General features: G+C 44.9%; 1 long non-coding RNA gene across 1 annotated transcript in view; it reads left to right on the forward strand.

Annotated features, from left to right (window-relative positions):
* The window catches only part of LOC112550280, a 52765-nt gene extending 38352 nt beyond the window's left edge, over positions 1 to 14413 (forward strand). Inside the window, exon 4 of the long non-coding RNA XR_003094030.1 lies at positions 14355 to 14413. This is a non-coding gene — a long non-coding RNA (uncharacterized LOC112550280). The remainder of the gene's footprint in view (positions 1 to 14354) is intronic.
* The last annotated feature ends 3028 nt before the right edge of the window (positions 14414 to 17441 follow it).

A 17441-nucleotide genomic window follows, 5' to 3' on the forward strand; every position in this document is an offset into this window, starting at 1 on the left:
GTGCACTGCAGGGAGCCCCACAGGATAGAGGCAGGATGGCCTGGCTTTGCTCCTTGCTTCCATTTGCAGCTCCCAAAACTGGCTGGAGCTGTGCGCCATCAGGTGGCAGCACCTGAGCAGGTCACGAGCAACCCAAGGGCCCACTGCCTCACACCCAACACATTCACACCCACACCCCGGCCACCTGAGCTCTGCACTCCCGCTGCCCCCTTGGGCACAGGCCCCGGACTCCCATCAGCCCCAGCCCTGTGCTCCCACCCAGCTCAGCTTCCCCCTTCCCTTCCCCCCCCTGCTGCCACTTCCCTACCCACTGCCTGGAGCAATGGCAGCAGCACGGACAGGAGAAGGAGTCACTGTGGAAGCCAAGCAGGTCCTCCTGCAGCTGCAGCAATGGCAGCAGCAGCCCTGCCCGGAAGCTGTGCATGCTGGTGGTGCCAGGGCCCTCCTGCACATGAGGGTGGGAGCGAGGCAATTGGGCCAAGCGGGGTACAGTTAATTGGTGGGCGCCCGCATGTGAAATGAAATTGTTTGGTGGGCCAGATCTGAGCTGCAGGCCATATTCTGCCCACTCCTGCCATAGAACCTGACACTGCAATTATGAAATCTTCAAAAATTGCAATATCAGAGATCTCTCCTTTGAATTTTGTTCAGTCAGCCAATCTTGGTTTGTTAAGATAAAAGATATAAAACTATACCTAGATAAGAAGATAAAAGAGATAGATACCCCCCTGCCAAGAGTGACATTACATGCCATTTGTTATCTGCTAGAATAAGATTCAAAAGGAATCTGAAAAGAAAGTAATTCAAAAGATATATTTATCATGGCTTGATAAGATTATTATCATGGAGATAATGCAGATACATTATATCATCCCAAACTCCTAGGAAGGGATCAGAAAGGAAAGGATTTACCATAGTGTTCTCATAAAGGGGAATCAGGAAATTATTCTTGTCTTAACCTGAAGGAATCTCGGTTCCTTGTAAATGTAACGAACTATACATGGTTGTAATTTCATCCCCCACAGATTTCATCAACATACTGCATAATACAGTAGGCTGCATAATACAGTCATTTTCTAGCTGGATCAGAAATTTTAGGTAGCAATATAAGTCAATTTAAGATGCTTGCTTTTTTCTGACAAAATGTTTCATGAAACGTCTACTTTCTGTAGTAAATTATGACTGGCAAAAAATAGGGCACCTGCAAACTAAAACATTTTTTGATATGGACCAGAAAATAGAACCTTTCACTTCCAAAATCCTGCTATGGTACCTCATGGAAGTTGTAGTTTGTCTTTTGTAGCCCTATGTCTTTCATAGCCCAGGTTCCCCAAATTGGCAACAACCCATGTGATGCACTGTGGCCAGGGACTTGTACAATGCATCACAGCAGCATACTAAGGGGAGAATTTGTTGTGTATCATGGGAGATACAGACTATCCAGGGAGCCCAGCCCACAGAGCAAATGGGAACACAAGGCCATGGGAGTCATTTTCAAATTATTTTTTTCACTTTTCAAATTAATTTTTTTATGTCAGTTTTTCACCTAGAAGTTGATGTTTTCTCTGGGGAAGACCTTTTCCCCCACAGTTGCATAATAAGTTTATATTTTAATTGCTAACTAAAACTAAAGGAGAATCAGAATATTAAGCACACTGAAGAACACCCAGGTTACTAGGAGCACGACAGATGGGGAAAAAACCCCAGCGCTTTACCAGAAGAGGAATTGCATCAGTTTGACCCAGCTCCCCAGGATCTGTGTCACTTGCATACTTCAGTAGGGGGTTTTGGCACTTTTATCTAATAGCTGATTCGCTCATCTATTAGATGAAAGCACCACTAAGTCCCACTGAAGCACGTGAGTGATACAGATGCTGGGCGAGCCAGGTTAAGCTGACACAATTCCTCTTCTGTGCGTACACGGCGCTCGGTGAGGAAGCACGCCAAGCTTAAAATAAAGGGCTGGGGGCTTTTTTTTTCCCCATGTCTGTAAGCAGCCTAGGTTAATATTTCCCCTACTGGAGAAAAAGTAACATGGAACTCTACTTTCCTTAAGAGATAGTGTTATTAGTAATACACCTCATCCCATAACCGGCACCTTCAGAACACAATTTCTCTAGCATCATGGAAGGCATTCATTCAGAAATGACTTAAACCATGGAGGTCTGTCCAACTGGTGGTCCATGAGCCACATCCAGCCCATGAGGAGTTGACATGTAGTCTCTGGGCTTCCCCCTAGCTGCTGCTTCACCTGTTGTGGTGGCTGGGGTCTTTAGGGCAGAACAGCATGGTGGTAGCTGGTGAGCTTTTGCTGCATTGCATGACAGTGTCAACAGAGGTCACAGGTGGAGGGCTTGCATTGCTAGCATGGCAGTGGGAGTGGGGGCACCTGCATGGTGGTTGCAGTGGGGGCTCATATGGCAGTGGGGAGGCAAGGGAAGGATAACCCATGTGATGGTGGCAGTGGAGGAGTTTGCACAGCTCATGTGGAAGCAAGGGGAGGAGATCACTGGTGGGTAGTGTAGGGAGGTTTGTGAAAGGGCAGCTCACAGTTCTCATGCAGCAGTGGCCAGGGGTGGTTGGCCCCATGGTGGGGGCAGGAGGGGGAATTGTGCAGTCCATGACTTGGTCAGCCTCTGGCCACTTTGAAGTTGGAGAGCAGACTTAAAGGAACATATCAAATAGACAGCAACAGCCAAAGCAACCTTTGATTTCTGTCTCCATGAACTGTATGATTCATTCCAAATATTTTGTTCTCATTCCATGCTAAGATTATTGTCAACCATGATAGACAAAGAACTTCTGTGTCTGATGGTTTGTACTATCAGTAAGTGCTGCATCAACAGACAAGGCAGATACTTGAGACAGAATAACCAGGAATTTGTGTCACAGCAAACTGAAGGAAAGTACATATTTGAGGCCTGGAAATAAGTGGAGCATAGTGAGAAGGACTCTAGAGAGATCACTAAACTGGTTTTGTTCACTGAGCACCAGGAAGCTGTAATTGTTTATCACAGTGAGATTTATTGGCAGTTGTGAACTTTTAAAGTAAAGCTTCTAGAGGACGGACATTACCTAAGGGGTTAGACTGCAGCATCCTAATGAATCTTTCCTAGCATTAGAATCCTTCCTGCACAATGGCTTCAGCACTAAGGACCCCACTTTCTTCTAAATGATTTTTCAACATTATCAGTGAGTACGTGAGGAGACTGGTAAAAGCAATGGCATGGCTCAGAACAGTATTATCAGAAGCCATGGCATGGGTGGCTGTCTCAAAAACAGTAAAAATAAAACAGATGTATTCGGTTAGGGCCAAATCTACTCACTGCCATCCTGCCCAAGTAGCTAGTCCAGATCCTATGTGTTCAGGTAAGGCAGGACAGAAAGTGGAGGAAGAATCCAGCCATTACTTAGGCCAAAACACTGCAGTAACCTGGGCAAGGAAGGACATTAACTGAGCACACTTAGAAAAAGGAGCCAGTGGGATAACAAGGAAAAGGACTTTGTTCAGAAAAAAAGTACTATGTGTGTAGAGGTAGCAAACCAACCTGGGAAATGGAAGGACTCTACAGTACTTCCCTTGGTCCAAATAAATTTAATCTTGCTGGAATTTACCTGTTGTGTACTAAGATTTTTTTGGATCAAACTGAAGAAAATCCCACTTCTAATCCTCTGCACATTAAAATATGGTGACAAAATACTCTTCAAGGGAGTGTGTACTTCTTTAAATGGCCAGATGCATTAGCATTATTTTTTATCTTTTCCCATTACTTGGAGCAGCAGACCAAAGCACCTGTACAGAGGTGTAGGCCAGGCCATGTTGACCATCTAGCTATAAATCAAGATTCACTTTTTTAGTATTTATAGATACAAACTGACCTACTTTTCACTTTGGGCACAGACAAGGAAAGGAAGCAGGAGAGTGAGAAATGTCTTTTCACTTGGTGAGTTATGAAGTAGTTCAAGTGAAATAGTTGTGGACTAGTGTGGCATGAAGCTTTGTTACCTTGTTCCTGACAGTCAAAAAGCCCAAGACTGAATCAATTCAGTTTTTGCAAGTTAGTCTAAGCTGCAGTAATTAAACTGAGCAAAAACTGGACACACATTTACTTTTGATTCAGGAAGTGCAGTTGCTTCCAGCCACTTCCTCTGCTTCAGCAAAGCAGGGATAGCTCCACCCCTCTGCTCCCTACATGGAGCAGTGAGGGCTGGCTGAAAAGGGGAGTGGGGAAAGCATGGCTGGGGAATGCAGCCCAGTCTGTGGGTGGGAGGGGCAGGAGGGTTGCCCCACCAAGCCACCAAGCCAACCCTGACTGGGGTTTGGGGCCAGGGAGGGGGGTTAAACACCCCTTCCCCCATTCAAACTTACTGCTGGCTATGACTGTGGACTACAAATCCCAGAGACACCTGGAAGCAGGAAGAGGAAGTGATGAGCAAGCCTGCAGAGTCTTGCTACTGTGATTCTGGATTGCAAGTCCCAGAAGCCTTAGGGGCAGGATGAAGAGGAAGTGAACACACAGCCCATGCTGGCTATGTGCCAGAGAGCCATGTTCTAGCATCCTTTCCCCCCCACACCGACCCCGGCTTCTGGCCTGAGCCACTGCAGGCATGTGGCTGCATTACCTGAATCAAAGGTTAATATCTGTCCAGTTGTTTCTCAGTTTAATCTCTGCACCTTAAACTAACCTGCAAAGATGAATCAATTCAGCTTTGGGTTTTTTGACTGTCTGTACTTAGCCTCAATGATCCTGCAAGTTTCAGGCAATTGGAAATAATCCCCAGTAACATCAATCTATTGTGACACAACATACCACAACATAACTAAACACTGGCATGCATCTACTGAAGCATCTCGAGCAAGGCAAAGGATGTCATCTTCCTGTTCGACTCGACCTTGGTGAGACTGCAACTGGAGTACTGTGCCCAAGTTCTGGGTGCCACACTTCAAGAAGGATGTGGAGAAGCTCAAGAGAGTCCAGAGGAGGGTCACACACATGATTAGAGGCCTGGAGACCAAGACGTATGAGGACAAGCTGAGGGATTTAGGATTATTCAACCTGGAGAAGAGAAGATTCAGGGGGGACTTGGTTCCAGCCTACAAGTATATCAGGGATGTACATCAGGGCTTGGGGGAGCATCCATTCACCAAGGCTCCCCAGAGAAGGACAAGAAATAATGGGCATAAGCTGATTGAAGATCACTTCAGGCTAGACATAAGGAAAACTTCTTTACAAGCTGAGTACCAAGGGTTTTGTGGTACAGTCATCCACCCTGGCGATCTTCAAAAAACATCTTGCCACTCATCACGCTGTGGTCATTTGATCCCAGCAGTCTTTCCTGCCCAAGTGCAGGGGGGCTGGACCCGATGATCTGTAAGGTCCCTTCTAGCCCATCTATGAAACTATACATCAAAGTGTAGTCCTTAACTTAAATACCAGATTTGTAATGCATTCCTCTGATTCCTTCGCATGATTCTTTATAATTTGCTGTATACTGAATTTCTAAATGGGTACCAGAATCACAAGACTATCATGCTTGGTTATAGTGCCATAACAAAGGGGGCGGGGGGGGGGGGGGAAGAGGTCTGTCCAACTGGTGGTCCATGAGCCACATCCAGCCCATGAGGAGTTGACATGTAGTCTCTGGGCTTCCCCCTAGCTGCTGCTTCACCTGTTGTGGTGGCTGGGGTCTTTAGGGCAGAACAGCATGGTGGTAGCTGGTGAGCTTTTGCTGCATTGCATGACAGTGTCAACAGAGGTCACAGGTGGAGGGCTTGCATTGCTAGCATGGCAGTGGGAGTGGGGGCACCTGCATGGTGGTTGCAGTGGGGGCTCATATGGCAGTGGGGAGGCAAGGGAAGGATAACCCATGTGATGGTGGCAGTGGAGGAGTTTGCACAGCTCATGTGGAAGCAAGGGGAGGAGATCACTGGTGGGTAGTGTAGGGAGGTTTGTGAAAGGGCAGCTCACAGTTCTCATGCAGCAGTGGCCAGGGGTGGTTGGCCCCATGGTGGGGGCAGGAGGGGGAATTGTGCAGTCCATGACTTGGTCAGCCTCTGGCCACTTTGAAGTTGGAGAGCAGACTTAAAGGAACATATCAAATAGACAGCAACAGCCAAAGCAACCTTTGATTTCTGTCTCCATGAACTGTATGATTCATTCCAAATATTTTGTTCTCATTCCATGCTAAGATTATTGTCAACCATGATAGACAAAGAACTTCTGTGTCTGATGGTTTGTACTATCAGTAAGTGCTGCATCAACAGACAAGGCAGATACTTGAGACAGAATAACCAGGAATTTGTGTCACAGCAAACTGAAGGAAAGTACATATTTGAGGCCTGGAAATAAGTGGAGCATAGTGAGAAGGACTCTAGAGAGATCACTAAACTGGTTTTGTTCACTGAGCACCAGGAAGCTGTAATTGTTTATCACAGTGAGATTTATTGGCAGTTGTGAACTTTTAAAGTAAAGCTTCTAGAGGACGGACATTACCTAAGGGGTTAGACTGCAGCATCCTAATGAATCTTTCCTAGCATTAGAATCCTTCCTGCACAATGGCTTCAGCACTAAGGACCCCACTTTCTTCTAAATGATTTTTCAACATTATCAGTGAGTACGTGAGGAGACTGGTAAAAGCAATGGCATGGCTCAGAACAGTATTATCAGAAGCCATGGCATGGGTGGCTGTCTCAAAAACAGTAAAAATAAAACAGATGTATTCGGTTAGGGCCAAATCTACTCACTGCCATCCTGCCCAAGTAGCTAGTCCAGATCCTATGTGTTCAGGTAAGGCAGGACAGAAAGTGGAGGAAGAATCCAGCCATTACTTAGGCCAAAACACTGCAGTAACCTGGGCAAGGAAGGACATTAACTGAGCACACTTAGAAAAAGGAGCCAGTGGGATAACAAGGAAAAGGACTTTGTTCAGAAAAAAAGTACTATGTGTGTAGAGGTAGCAAACCAACCTGGGAAATGGAAGGACTCTACAGTACTTCCCTTGGTCCAAATAAATTTAATCTTGCTGGAATTTACCTGTTGTGTACTAAGATTTTTTTGGATCAAACTGAAGAAAATCCCACTTCTAATCCTCTGCACATTAAAATATGGTGACAAAATACTCTTCAAGGGAGTGTGTACTTCTTTAAATGGCCAGATGCATTAGCATTATTTTTTATCTTTTCCCATTACTTGGAGCAGCAGACCAAAGCACCTGTACAGAGGTGTAGGCCAGGCCATGTTGACCATCTAGCTATAAATCAAGATTCACTTTTTTAGTATTTATAGATACAAACTGACCTACTTTTCACTTTGGGCACAGACAAGGAAAGGAAGCAGGAGAGTGAGAAATGTCTTTTCACTTGGTGAGTTATGAAGTAGTTCAAGTGAAATAGTTGTGGACTAGTGTGGCATGAAGCTTTGTTACCTTGTTCCTGACAGTCAAAAAGCCCAAGACTGAATCAATTCAGTTTTTGCAAGTTAGTCTAAGCTGCAGTAATTAAACTGAGCAAAAACTGGACACACATTTACTTTTGATTCAGGAAGTGCAGTTGCTTCCAGCCACTTCCTCTGCTTCAGCAAAGCAGGGATAGCTCCACCCCTCTGCTCCCTACATGGAGCAGTGAGGGCTGGCTGAAAAGGGGAGTGGGGAAAGCATGGCTGGGGAATGCAGCCCAGTCTGTGGGTGGGAGGGGCAGGAGGGGTGGCCCCCCCAGACACCCAGCCAAACCCGAAACCCTGACTGGGGTTTGGGGCCAGGGAGGGGGGTTAAACACCCCTTCCCCCATTCAAACTTACTGCTGGCTATGACTGTGGACTACAAATCCCAGAGACACCTGGAAGCAGGAAGAGGAAGTGATGAGCAAGCCTGCAGAGTCTTGCTACTGTGATTCTGGATTGCAAGTCCCAGAAGCCTTAGGGGCAGGATGAAGAGGAAGTGAACACACAGCCCATGCTGGCTATGTGCCAGAGAGCCATGTTCTAGCATCCTTTCCCCCCCACACCGACCCCGGCTTCTGGCCTGAGCCACTGCAGGCATGTGGCTGCATTACCTGAATCAAAGGTTAATATCTGTCCAGTTGTTTCTCAGTTTAATCTCTGCACCTTAAACTAACCTGCAAAGATGAATCAATTCAGCTTTGGGTTTTTTGACTGTCTGTACTTAGCCTCAATGATCCTGCAAGTTTCAGGCAATTGGAAATAATCCCCAGTAACATCAATCTATTGTGACACAACATACCACAACATAACTAAACACTGGCATGCATCTACTGAAGCATCTCGAGCAAGGCAAAGGATGTCATCTTCCTGTTCTACTCGACCTTGGTGAGACTGCAACTGGAGTACTGTGCCCAAGTTCTGGGTGCCACACTTCAAGAAGGATGTGGAGAAGCTCAAGAGAGTCCAGAGGAGGGTCACACACATGATTAGAGGCCTGGAGACCAAGACGTATGAGGACAAGCTGAGGGATTTAGGATTATTCAACCTGGAGAAGAGAAGATTCAGGGGGGACTTGGTTCCAGCCTACAAGTATATCAGGGATGTACATCAGGGCTTGGGGGAGCATCCATTCACCAAGGCTCCCCAGAGAAGGACAAGAAATAATGGGCATAAGCTGATTGAAGATCACTTCAGGCTAGACATAAGGAAAACTTCTTTACAAGCTGAGTACCAAGGGTTTTGTGGTACAGTCATCCACCCTGGCGATCTTCAAAAAACATCTTGCCACTCATCACGCTGTGGTCATTTGATCCCAGCAGTCTTTCCTGCCCAAGTGCAGGGGGGCTGGACCCGATGATCTGTAAGGTCCCTTCTAGCCCATCTATGAAACTATACATCAAAGTGTAGTCCTTAACTTAAATACCAGATTTGTAATGCATTCCTCTGATTCCTTCGCATGATTCTTTATAATTTGCTGTATACTGAATTTCTAAATGGGTACCAGAATCACAAGACTATCATGCTTGGTTATAGTGCCATAACAAAGGGGGCGGGGGGGGGGGGGGGGGGGGGGGGGGGGGATGAGTGGGACAACTGCCCCTGGTGCCAAAGTGAAAAAGTGAAGGGGCTCCAACAGGTGCTGCCCAGCTGGGGTGGGGCACAGAATGGAGCTAGGAGCGGCTTGTTGGGTGGGGAGCATGGGAACAGAGGAAGGGTGACTCCCAATGCTGTGTGCACTCCCAGGCAAGCATGGGGCCCCCAGATCTGTGTGTGGGGCAAGGGCAGGCTGCTGCTGTGGGGTTTGCCCTGGGTGCCAAACTTCATTACTATGGCACTGCTTAGTTATGTGTCCTAGGAATTTTCATATTGGGCCAGAGCTTTAGCTACTGTGAGCTGGCATGTCTCCATTAAAGTTAATACCAGCTAGGAATCTGCACCATTATAGGCAAAAGTAACAAAAAGTAACATTTTGGCTAAGTATAGACAGTCAAAAAGCCTGAGGCTAAATCAATTCATTCTTTGTAGGTTAGCCTAAGGTGGACAGGTTAAATTGAAACAGAAATGAACAGACATTTACCTTTGATTCAGGAAATGCACGCACATGCCTGTAGTGGCTCAGGCCAGTAGCCAGGGGGTGCTAGAGCAGGGTTCTCTGGCTGTGTGTTCATTTCCTCTTCCTGCTGCCCCCAAGGTCTCTGGGATTTGCAGTCCAAAATCAGAGCAGCAGGACTTTGCAGGGTTACTCATCACTTCCTCTTCCTGCTTCCAGGTGTCTCTGGGATTTGTAGTCTACAGTTGCAGCCAGCATTAAGTTTGAGTGGGGGAAAGGATGTTTAACTCACCTTTCTGGCCCCAGACCGCAAGTGGGGTTTGCCTGGGGGGAGCAGTCCCCTCCCCTCCCTGTCTGCAGACTGGGCTGCATCCCCAGCCAGGCTTGCCCCCCAGCCCCTTATCAGCCAGCCCTCACTGCTTCAGTTAGGGAGCACAGGGGCAGGGCCAGCCCTGCCCTCTGGAAGAGACAGTCCAACCCAGTCCAAGGCTGCAAAATTCTGGGATGCTGGGGTACTGCAATTTAAACTGAAGTTTAATAAACCGGTTTGATCCAAATCAGGTAAGCATGATACTACATTCAACCAGATTTATCTTAAACCAGTTTCAGCCACTGTGAAACTGGTTTGTGCGCACTGAGCTTCTGTTCTGTTACAGAATTAAACCAGTTTCTGACCACTTAAACTGATTTATGTGTAATTTCTGTTCCTAGCCATTAAGTTGAAAACATTGGTCTAACATTTGGAGAAAAGGAGTTCTGCTTTCTTGGTCCTCATAATCTTGGCCTGACTGGGACTCTTCTCTTTTAAACACCGACTGGATTTACATTTTCTATGTTAATTCAAAAGGGGAAATTCATTAAAATTACTCCCTATGATTAAAGAATTAAAATATTAGTTTTACAGACTTTCAACCAACCAACACTACTTGCAAAAACATTACTTTCTTTACAAGTGTTTAATTTCATTTTTCTTCTTAAAACGCCAAAATATTAGATCCTTGTCAACCCCAATCTCTCCATGTTTTTTTCACATTTTTCATCCTTGGCTTTTACGGGGGGGTTAGTTTGGAGTTTTATTTAAAAAATGCTGGATTTGAGCTTAATCCTGGCCTATTGAAGTGATAGGATATTTTCAGTTGTCTGTGATGCATACAGGGTCATACCCTTTGATCTTAGGTAGACATTACTATGCCACAGTGCTCAGTCTGCTAATGAAAATCCTACTTCATGAATAAGATTAAAATTAAACCATGCATTATTTTTGACCCTACAAAACTCTTGGTTTTTTTAGTCCTCATATCTGCATGTAGTACATATATAAATACATATGTACACACAAACACACAATTCTTTCCTATATGACAACTGAAAATAGCAGGATTTTGGTAAATTTCACTTTATTTTCAATATATACAATACAAATCAGTCAGGCAGTAGAGAAAAGCATCGTCTGGATGCAAATATTCCTGTCTTGCTGTATCTGTACATAATTAAAAAAATGCAGCATTGAGGCCAAATTGATGGCTCTCTGGCCTTTGGTTTTAAAATATATTATTGATATTGACTTTAGATCTTGCCTGATTTACTTTAATTTGAGCAGGGTCTCCACAGAAACAAGTTGCCTAGGTAACAAATATTGTGCACCATAAAAAGGCAAATTGCTGCTGAAATAAATAGTAATTATAGGCCTGGTTTTAGAAGCATTATCTTTTTTCTTACTTTAAACTATCCTTGGGTAGCACTATAAGTACAAACTTTGTTCATTCACACTCCTTAGAAGAGTGAGGATGGGAAACCTAACACTTACCTTTGTGTCTTCTCTGCCCCCACACCAACTCTAAGTTGCATAAATATAGATATATTTAAAACAACATTATTTTCTCAAGGGTTCATCAATATGATGCATCAAATTCCTGGCAGGAAGGAGCAAGGGTTGAATTAATTCCTTTTTAACATCACTTACGAGAACTGCTCACAAAAAACATCTTTTAAGTACAAACACATTCACATCTGGCATGCTCTAGATTTCTCAGTCTTTTTTAGGAAACCAACAGAGTCTTGTCCTGACATGGGGTCTTACATACCAAGTTATGATTATTAGGCAGACTCTTCATGTATTAGTTCAATGATTCATAGACAAGTATGATCTCAAAAGAGAGCCAAGATTACATAGCAAAGGTATGCCTAATGTTTTTATATCTGTTTAAAAGCAATTTAGGTGGAAAAGTAAGTGAGGAAAAGGAATTTGTGCGAGTGTGTTAACGTTGTACCTTTGGAGGAGGCCTATGTCTGCACTTCAACTCACACTGCAAGTGAAAAGAAATTTGGTGGCTTCATCCTGTTGTCCGTACCACAAAGTCATCATGAATACAGAATGCATTTTTGCCTCAGCAGATACCAAATATCTAACTCCACCTAAGGTCTGTTGTGATCCTGTTCCATCTGGGATGTACATAAGCCCCCAGTTCACTAGACTGAGAAAAAACACTTTGAGTGATTGCTTGAGACTGAGATCATGCAGGTGGTTTCATAAGAGAAATCGTATCATACATTCAGTGGCCTAAAGGGAGGACATATCAGTGGGGGTGTGGACTTGTGAGGCAGGCAATTCCCTGGGAAAGAGGGAGCCCTGGGTTTTCACCCCTGCCCCCAGTGATATTTTTGTATTCTTTCCAATGAGCATAAGCCACAGGGTCACACTCCCTCTTACTTTCTCTTCTTTTAGCACCATAAATTGCCCGGTGAGCCAGCTGTAACAGGAAAGGTGGAGGATCCTCTGAATTCTCCCTAGCCAAGTGGTGCTCAACCTTTTGGCCCCTGGGCCAGGTGAGTGGTATGGGGCCAGTCCACAGGCCAGATTGAGCCCCCTACGCCGAGATCAGTTTCTGGGACCCAGCAGCCTGCCTCCCCATATCCTGCACTTCAGGATTGGGACCTGGGGGTCTGGCACCAACCCCTCCCATGCACTGGGACTGGCCCAGGGACCTGACACTGCTCCCTCCCACCCTTGTGCACCAGGACTGGGCCTCAGAGGCCTGATACTGCCCCTTCCTGGCCACTCACACCAGGACTGGGCTTTGGGGTCCAGCACTGCCCTCACCTAGCCCTGTGCCTGGGGATCAAGTGGCCAATCCAGTGCACAGGGCCTGGGGCTCCTCATGGGTCTAGAAATTTGACAGCAGAGGAGCAATGCCCCTACTCTCTGCTGCCCACCAAATTTCTGGTCCCTCAGGCTGGATGATATGGTACAATGCCAGTTCAACAAAGCCCTGGCTTGAATGATCTAGTTGGGGATGGTCCTGCTTTGAGCAGGAGGATGGACTAGATGACCTCCCTGAGGTACTTCTAACCCTAATTTTCTGATTCTAATGGGCCAGATCTGGCCTGTAAGGCAGGGGTTGAGCAGCCCTGCCCTAGCCCATCTACTGCTAGTTAGGGTGCTCTCCTAAAAAGTTGGAGATCTGAGTTCAACACCTCTCAAACTAATCCGTGGTTCTCAACCTTGTGAAACTTAAGGCACTCCTCCTTAGATTCAGGGCACCCTTTGAATATGCCAGCTCTTAGCTTCTACTTGGCTTTTGACTATGGAAAAATACTAAAGTAACTCTTCCGTTGCAAAGGAAACAGAAAGAGCCCAACAGGTCAAAATGATTTTAACACTATGGATTCCTATTTGAAATCTCTGAGCTTAGTTTATGATTCATGTTTGTACACCTAACAGTATTAACATTGCATGATACCCTGCAGCACCCTTGAAAGGAAGTCAAAGCACCCGAGGATGCCATGGCACCCTGGTTAAGAAGCTCTGAACTAAATGGAACCAAGAACTCAGGTCTCCCATTTCGTGGGCAAGTGCCCTAACTATTAGGGAACACTTCTTGGTGTGGCATAAAGTTCCTGCTGCCTGCTGTCATCCTTAGATGCCACACTTCCTAGACATATTGCGTTTCCAGAAGGTTAGGCCCCAGGCCCTTGCAAAGGCAAAAGCAAGACTGTTAGCTCTTTACTGTAAGTAGTTTACATCACAGGCCTCATCAAGATACTACCAGTAACTCACTTGCTGCTTCAGGCAAGCTATAGTGCTCAGCCAACAGCTACAGCTGTAAGAGGGTTAATAAAGGATTCCTCCGTTTCAGCTTGCTGAGCCAGACAATCAGCATGGGACGCACAGTGTCTCCAGGTGTGCTGCTTTTCCAGTGAAGAAAACAGCTTCCCTGCTTACTAGGTGCACCTCAATTTTGGGGGGCTGATTTTTGGAGGAACGGAACATGTTGTATGTGAAAAAATATAGTGTATACATGGGTAGAATGTGGAGGCTGTCAATATCCTAATACTTCATTAGTAACTATATGGCTCCTTGGAATTCTACAGCTTGGGACATCCACTCCCCCAACTCTGAACCCAATGTGGAGTATGTACATGGGAGAAAGCATCACATCTGTGTTGAAGAGCTGCTCCCAATCAGACTCTAAGTATACTTGTTGCCTTTGTCTAAAACAGATTTGTTGAATTCTAGTCTGGTGTAAACTAAAAATGCTAGCCCACATGTTTCTCTTGTATTTTTCTTGCATCATACAGCTCTTGAGTGATTGCAGTGTGTGCAAAACATTCTTCATCTTCATATTTTGATATTTCTGGTATTTCCTGGTCCTATGTAGCTTACCAAGCCTCCATAGACTATAGCTTAGTAGTGAGGGAAGTTGGGAGTATGACTAAAAGGATTTTTAAAAAGTACCAATCTGGGCAATAGGACATTTTCTTTCTATTTTTAGGAGCTAGATCCTGAGACGAGCTGAGCTCTGCTTGGTGTAGAGGGCAAGGTGTGTGTGTTCCATCTTTATTTTGGATTTTAAACTTTATTGCAGAACAAGGAAGTTTTTTTACCTCCCTGCCTGCCACCTCCAGGGAAGGAATTCTACCTGATCAACATATCAAAGAGCTACTCAGCACAGCTCACAAAGACACTCTCATGGACCCAAAGGGACAGCCTTCCATCTTCAGCTCCCTCTATGCAAAAATGAAGTTTATTTCCTACCTATGGGGACTTTTTACCATCTTGTACCATCTACACTTTTCCCAGAGCCTGATGAAGGGACTTTGATCCCCAAAGCTTGCAGAAAAGGACAATTTTCTTGCCATTTTCCAGGTGGTCTAATAAAAGGTATTTTGGAATCAAGAGTTCTAGTTTTTTGCTTTCCATCTTTATATGCATCTTCCAGCCTTCTTGCTAGCTAGGAGCCACTTTCTTCTTCCAACAAAAGTCAACTTTTCAAATGTGAATACCCTGCTGTACAATTGTGGAAACTGATCCTTTCAAGGTTGATTTCAAAAGTGACTATTAGTTGCTAATTCTACATGTGAGATTTACATAGCTTCCATTTGCAAAATAAGAGCAATAAAGACTGAATATGGATTTTTACAGTCAAACTTAGCAAGGTCAGTGACAATGGCGGTGCTTGTGCACACTAACCAGACAGGATGTACCTCAATCCTACCGTGGAGGGATCGCATCTAGAATTTAAAAAAACCCTGGTTTTGAGAAATGAACTTTCACTCCTTCTCTGTTCTCTTGAGACTGCCAAGAGTGCAAACTGTGGAATACAGACTCATTCTCCCCCTCTCGAAAAGAGAATTGCACTTTCCAAAGAGATCAGCCTGGCATTTTATGAGCTCCAAATTCACTTAAAGTGCAAAGGTGGTAGGAAATAGAAGAAATCTTAATGACTCCTCATGTTAATTCAGAAAACAAAATCTGAAGTTTATTCTATTACAATTTAAACTAATTTTAACAGAATTTCAATGATGAAAGAATATTTTTTCTTGTGTTAGAATTGGAAGGAAGGCATTCAATTGTAGACAAGAAACATTTTCCCTTTCAATTGAAATTAAAAACCTAGAGACTAGTAGCAAGAAACTGTTAATCTCCTTGAGTTTTAAGATGTAAACTACAACACACACAGTTGGCCAATTATTGTCAGCCAAGTTACATATGTTTAAGCTTCTCAGAGGGCTAGCATCTGTCACCATTCTGACAATGAAATATGCCTCCATCCATTGTTCAGTAAAAGGGCAACAGTAACCTCATCCTCTATTAATCAGTGAGGAGGGCCACTTTTCATGACTCTCAGTTCTACGTGCTTGCTTCCTGGGAGAACTACTGCATACCCTGAATAATCTGTAAATCTGATAGAGATAAAAAATATTGAAACCTATAATTTAGAATATCTTTTAGAAACCAGCTGTTTCAGAATTCCAGTCCTAGCAATTGTGTTGTTTTGTTTCATATGTTCTGAGAGAGAAATTGTAGCTTTAATGAAATGTAGCTTCCCCATAAAAACTGCATAACAGTGGTGCTGAACCCCTGGCCTGTGGGCTAGATCCAGCCTGAGAAGCCATGTCATCTAACCCATTGGGCCCTCCATGGCTCCAGAAATTTGGTGGCAGAGTAGTGGTGGGAGCAGTGGCAAGTCCGCAAGGCCAGACAACATGGTCATGTATGCTAGATCATACCAGTGCACAGGGTCAGGCTGTCATGTGGCTAGATCTGACTGTGCAGGTTTGGGCTGCCAGATTCAGGCGTATGGGTTCAGAGTAGCATGTGGCTATATGCAGGTGCGTGGAGCCAGGCCAATGCACTGGATTGCTCCCATGGGCTGATCCTACACACCAACCCTTCATGGGATCCTGCCTGCAGACTGACCCCATGCCACTCATCCAGCCAGAAGTTTTGGCAATACTACTATCTAGTAGTTCCTTTAAAGTTGGGCTTCTTTGCCTCTTGTGTACCCTGTGAATTTAGACAGAAAAAAAGACCCTGGGTCAGATTTTCCAGTGATATGTGGTCACTCTACCAGACTGATGGCAGAATCTAACTGTAGAACCAGTATAACTAATCATGAGAAAATCTCCAGTGTGGTAGGGATCCAGTGGCACAGAAATGGTGCAGAGATTCTGCAAGAAAAAATAGCTACAAAGGCACTATGTCCAGGGCTTCCTTAGGCCTGATGGATAATCAGCCCCTAATTTGGCCCTTTGCTTGTGGATTCTGCTATGTGCTAGACTGGCACACCTCAGGAGAGGACAACAATTAGCTGCCGATCACTTTGCACACCTTTACCCTGATGTTCACTGTAGGATCCCCAGATGCAGTGAAGCATCTAGCCTCCTAGAGTTAGATTCAGAAGGGGTACTTAAATGCTTAAAAACACTGTAGGTTCCTGAAGCCAAAACTTACATCCATTATTACTGGAGGTAATTAATTCTGGTCTGCTGGGCATGGGCAATACCACCCAAGTCTTGGCAGTGCAGAAGTGCTCAGAACCCGTCTTATATCTAATCCCTGTAGAATTAATAAATGATCACCTCTGCCTGTCCAGTAGGTGTGCCCTTAGGAATGTTGTACCCCACAGAAAACATACGGATCTGGAAATTCTGGTGCTTTCTGGAGACTTGGTGCTCCTGCCACAATAAGAAGCAGGCAAGCTAGTGCTGCGGCAGCCTGCAGGTAGAGCCAGGGTTGATTATGGCATCATCTGATGCTAGAAGAAGGCCGGGCTTAGCTAAAATATAAGCTTAGGTAGGATATAATATCTTGGAGAGGAGAGGAGAGGAGAGAAGGTTTTAATAGCAGCCTTCAACTACCTGAAGGCTGATTCCAAAGAGGATGCAGCTAGACTGTTCTCAGTGGTGGCAGATGACAGAACAAGGAGCAACAGTCTCAAGTTGCAGTAAGAGAAGTTTAGGTTAGATATTAGGAAGATATTATGTAGTTAAGCACTGGAAAAAGTTACCCAGAGAGGTTGTGAAATTTCCATCCTTGGAGGTTGTTAAGACCTGGCTAAACAAAGCCTTGGCTGGGATAATCTAGTTGTGGGTGGTCCTGCTTTGAGCAGGGGTTTGGACTAGATAACCTCCTGTGGGCTCTTCCAACCCTAATTTTCTATGATTGTGGG

Source organism: Alligator sinensis, unplaced genomic scaffold (genome assembly GCF_000455745.1).
Source record: "Alligator sinensis unplaced genomic scaffold, ASM45574v1 scaffold65_2, whole genome shotgun sequence".
In the NCBI taxonomy this organism is placed as follows: domain Eukaryota; kingdom Metazoa; phylum Chordata; order Crocodylia; family Alligatoridae; genus Alligator; species Alligator sinensis.